Below are 5,599 nucleotides of genomic sequence, written 5' to 3' on the forward strand. Positions count from 1 at the left end.
TGCTGAGCTCGCACAGCTGCAGAAACACGAGGCCTCTCTGAAAGAAACTCAGTGGAATGAGAAAACACACAGAGAGAATCTGGAGCAGGAGAAGAAAGTCCAGCAGGAAGAAAATAAGAAAGTCCTGGAAGAGCAGAAAGTGGTGAAGGACACAAAAGAAATGCAGAAAAAACTGGACGAGCAGACCAAAGAATTAGCGGAGGCAAAGACAGAGGCAGTAGAGACGGCAACCCCAGAGTCGTCCTCATCAAAGGCTGAAATATCAACACTGGAGAAAACACAGAAAATGGAGGAAAAGTTGTGTGTCAACAGACTGATCCAGTTGGTGGTTTCTCAGGCCATAGAAAAAGTCTCCTCTAAATACAAGTTCTTCACAGAGCGCCTCACTCCTGACTGCATCAGCGATCGCCTGATTCAGAAAATCTGGCCTGAAATCGAGCTGAAACATTTGGATCTGTCCCCAAAACGGCTGAGAAATCTTGACGAGGCCATTCTCAAGGATCTATGCATAGCACACAGCTGCAAGGACAAACATTTGATTATGAAGCTGAGGGAACAGCTTGATAATATTACTGTCCCAGCCTTTACCAAAAAGCTGCTGTCATTACCAAGAAGAGTCCTCAGTGTCTCTAAACACAGAGAAGAGTACAAGGACGTGGTGAAAAACGTCACTCAAGATCTGGTAATGCACGCTATGAGCCAAGAAAATGAGACGACAACATGGCGTCCAGGAACATCAGATTTTATTATACAGAGGCTTTCCCACAAGATCTGGAACAAAATTCTGTCCAAACACTACAAAATGTCCTTGGAGAACATTGAACAACTCGCCCTGTCAGTATACAACGAACTCCATGACAGGTGGGATTCTCCAGTACTCTTAATGAAGTCGAGCAACCCAGTGGTTGTGAAGCAATCGTCAAAACCTTCAAGAAACATGCCAAACTGAGGAGCCAAAACATCATCTTTAGGGCTTTTCTCGTGTGCGCTAAAATTCAACTGACACGTGCATGCGATTATGTGACAAAACTCTTAAATTGGCTTAAAATATTCATTTAAATTGGGCATCTAAATTTAATTTTCAAACCAGAGTGGTTAAAGAGAACCACTCTTCTTCTCCCAACTTCCTTCCCTCATCACCAACTGGCCGAGGCAGATGGCCACCCCATCCCAGAGCCTGGGTCTGCGAAGGTTCTCTCTTTTAAAAGAGAGTTTTTCCTTCCACTGTCGCCAAAGTGCTTGCTCTAGGGGTTGGAGTTTTTGTGCATTATTGTAGGGTCTTGACCTTACAATATAAAGCACCATGAGGGAAGTGTTGTTGGGGTTTGGTGCTGTTTCTTAAATCAAAATGTCCAATTACAACAGGACATTTTGAGTTAAGAAACAGCACCAAACCACAAAACAAAATAAAATAAAAAATAAAAAAAACTTTGAATTTGTGTTTTGTTTTATTGGCTGTAAATTTGCTAAGAATGTCATATCAGATTAGAATTGTGTGTCTCAATATCATGTATCATAGCATCACCCTGTAGTTCAACTTGAAGTGGATGTCATAGTAATGTCTTTCTGTATGTGTGTACAAACCGATAATCACTTTCTGACGTGAAATGTTTATGAGAGAAAGTTGATAACCACTGTGGTCGATGCCCATTATCTCCAAGTGGGGTTTTAAGTTTTCTCGAGTCAGTTAAGGCTATGTTCAGCACACCCCTCGGGTCACTTAAAATAATGCTTAATATTCAATATATGTCAAACACAAATAGGTTTCAGCGCAGCAGAAATAACCCGCTGATAATAAAAATGGTGAACACACAAACAGTGACTGACTCCAACTGCTGTAAACACCAGCAAACACTCAAAGATGTCTTACCTGTGCGTTTCACTGTCCCCTCTTCATCCCGCTGAACAGGTGGTTGAAATCTTTAGAGAGCAGCTCTTTCACCTCTTCCATCATTTTTATTTCGTTTCACTTGAGAGATGAAAGTTTTCCGACTATCTGTTGTTGGTGTTAGCGTGTCAGCACGCTAGCAGGCCACGCCCACCACCTGGTTCTCCATTTTTATTTCTCTTTTGCTCAGCGGGGTCATCCAAAATTCATCATCTTAGTTCAGTCATGAAACTCCCTCCACGCAGCTTAAAGGTCAAAGTTCAAAGAACCTGTGGCACCGATTCCCAGTTTGGGTTCAGGAGACAGACTCCTTCTCTAGTTTTGATATTGCCATGAACTTTTTCCTTTCCTACAACTTCAGGTTCAGACCTTTATCTCCCCTTTATTGCATGTCATTAAATGTCATCTGAGCCTGAGGCTGTGTCCCAATTCAGGGTATGCACGCTTGAAGTACGCATTTCAAGTGCGATTACGTCACCGCCACGCGACGACGGCTGTCCCAATTCAAAGGGCGTTTATCAATATGCGTACTTGTGCGTACTTGCGTTCTCGTGTACTCGTGATACGTCATCAGTCGGAGACCAAGTACTGTTCCAATTCGAAGTACGCATCACGCCGAGAACGCGAAAAAGTCCCGGATGTGTTCTCGATCCGCCCATTTTATCGAGCATGCATCGGTGTAGACTTGGGACAGCTATATATCCCAGAATGCATTTCGTCCAAAACTCAACAGCGGACTCCCGGCACATCGTCCCCCCCCCCTCCCCGCCCGCTTGCGGTCTTCTCACTACTCAGGTTAAAGAAACCCCAGCAGCTGTCTATAGTATTGAGTGTCCACTAAAATAAAAATAAAAGCGTTCTAACATCTCACCTGCTTGTTTTTATTAAGGTATGTACACGTATGTACATGTACACTATTTTTATTAATAGAGGTTTCACTACTGAGGTTAAAAATGATATATAAGTCACTTAGATCACTTCTAAATGTTAATGTTTGGTTTATTTCAGTGTTTTATTTGTTCCTGAGTAAACCGGTTTGGCTGTGATTAAAGTTAAGCTTCATAACATGTTACTCACAGTTAAATTAAGAGGGGACGGCAGTAAAAACTCCGGACCTGTGACATCATCACGTACGCTGGTACAAATCACGAGTCCGTGCTCGCGTACTTGAGAATTGAGAAACGGCCGACGAGTCCGTGCTCGCGTTCTCGGCAGGTACGTACTCCCGTGCGTTCTCGGCGGGTACGTACTCACCGAGCACGCGAGTACGTACTCGCGTACTTGGGCATTGATAAACGGCCAAAGTGTACTTCTAATGCATACTCCAAATGCGCCGTCGATTTCCCCAAATATCAAGCGTGGTCCGGTGCACGCTTCGTGATCCCATATATCCCACAATCCATAGCGCGGCGGTGGGTGTGGATAATTTTGCCGCAAAATACGGCAGAAGGGAGCGGCCGAAGAGTGAACTGTCAAAAGTAAGTACTAAATATGATGTCACTTATTTATGTACGAATGTTTAAGAACATTAAAACATTACTGTTGGCCACATGTCGGCAAAGTTATGTGACATTAGTGATGTTTGTACTTTCAGCGGTAACTTGGTTTTAAAGTCTCTACTTCTAAATATATATATAGTTGACCTTCATCTTACAGAGAATGTGATGATTTTATGGATAATTAAAGTCAGTCATATATCCACAAACACAACAAGCTGAAAGTCAGTGATGCTGCTCGGTTTGCAGTCCTGAATATAATGTTAGCTATGTTATATTGCTGCCTCTGTTCGGTGGTGTCGAGCCAAACGGACTTTAACGTGTGTTTGAACGAGCTGACGGTTCACTCGTTAAGCTGAAAGAAAGATGCTTTAATCACAGGAGTCACACATGTGTCCACTGGACCATCTGGGAACTCTTCTTTTTAGCACTCGTAATAACACAAACACTAAATCCTCCTTCTCTTGTGCTGTTTTGTAGCAGTGTATACACCTGAGACTGTCACCTGTCTGTCTGTCCTGCACTCTCTCTCTGTTTCTTTCTCTCTGATTGTGGAATAAAAGTATGAACATGTATTTATAAGTTACACTTGTGTTTGAATCCTGCAGCTTATCACACATTTGATTTCCATGTGTGACAACTGCAAGTGTCCAGAGTGAGGACAGACTGAGGGACCCACTGCTGCACATCATCTGTGAGGCTTTGCACCCCTGATGATCCACCAGGACAAACTCAGCAGTGTGTGAGGAAGAGGAGAAGGAAGAGCCAGCAGCAGCTGACAGATGGAGAGAATAGACAGACTGTTCCCTGTTTGTGAAGGACTGCTAGGAAAGTTTAAAATAACTAATTGTCTGTCCTGAATCAGTCTTATTAGGTAATGTTCAAATAATTATATCATCCCAGTGTTTTCAGTGTGGGAGAAAGTACTCAGGGCCTTCAAGTTACACACTATGAAAGGCAGCAACAAGTTTAATATTCAGAAACCTAAAGTATGTATCAGCAGCAGAATGGAGCTAAAAATAAATGTTTGTTTCAGTTCTATGAAGCTTTGAGTATTTTGGATTAGTAGCACTGCTGTGTTTGTTGCATCATATTGCTGTAATTGTTTATATGCTTTATATATTCTGAGGTAAGTTGATCTATAGTGTTACATCATATTCTATAAGGATGTTATGTGTTTGTAGACTTTCTGCCCAGTTTGACCCATTTAGCAGAAGTCGGCCTGTTTAAGGCTCTGATATCTATTCTGTGTGACTTAAAGCAGTTATGACATGGTCTGATTTTCTCACCCAATAAAGGAATATTTAATATATCAGTCTACTCTTCATTCTATCAGAAACAGTTATCACAGCTCGTACATTTTCTTTTTACACATATATGTAAGCATTGAGCCAAATGTAATAATGCCAACATATTAAACGAACAATATTTGTCTCTTATATATAATATATCTGTATATACACTGTCAGAGATACTTGTCTTTGAGTGAAGATTTAAGGTGATAGGAAATATAATTAACTGCTACTTGCATCTTTGACCCAGAGTTCAAGCTCATATATATATATATATAATCTGACAATACATATAATATTGTCCATATTATATTAACATTACCACAGTGAGATGACTTTAGTCTCATGAATAACATTAGCTAATTATTATTTACTAACTAATCTTGAAATGACTGTTCAGTACAGAAATGAAGCCCAACTATCATGTTTTACAGTCCTGTGGTCTCAACTAATCAAAGTGATGTCATGACAAAAATGAATGACCAACAAAACATTTTTTCTCCTTCATTTCTGTCACACAAAGCTGTTTGAAACATTTCTCGCGGTTAGTATCATGGTTGCTAGGCAACCTGAACAGCGCGATGAAGGCTAGACCGTCCCATTTCACAAGCCTCTCACTTCCGCACTTCCCGTACTTGTAGTACGCACCGTACGTAGTACGCGTAGTGTGCGTACTTCAAGCGTGCAGACCCTGAATTGGGACACAGCCTGAGTCTTTCTGTTCAAAAGGGGTTCTTCTTTCCCACCTTCGCCAAATGCTCCCACAGGAGGTCGTCCGATTGTTGGGGTCTTTCTCTCTAACATTTTAGGGCCTTTACCTAAAAACACCCCGAGGCAACAGTTGTGTGTTGGTGTTAAACAAATAAAACCTGTATAGGACTGTATATATGAGTATTCTTTATATACAGTCTGATTGGTTTACA

The sequence above is a fragment of the Oreochromis aureus genome, linkage group 22, assembly GCF_013358895.1.
Source record: "Oreochromis aureus strain Israel breed Guangdong linkage group 22, ZZ_aureus, whole genome shotgun sequence".
Classification (NCBI taxonomy): Eukaryota; Metazoa; Chordata; class Actinopteri; order Cichliformes; family Cichlidae; genus Oreochromis; species Oreochromis aureus.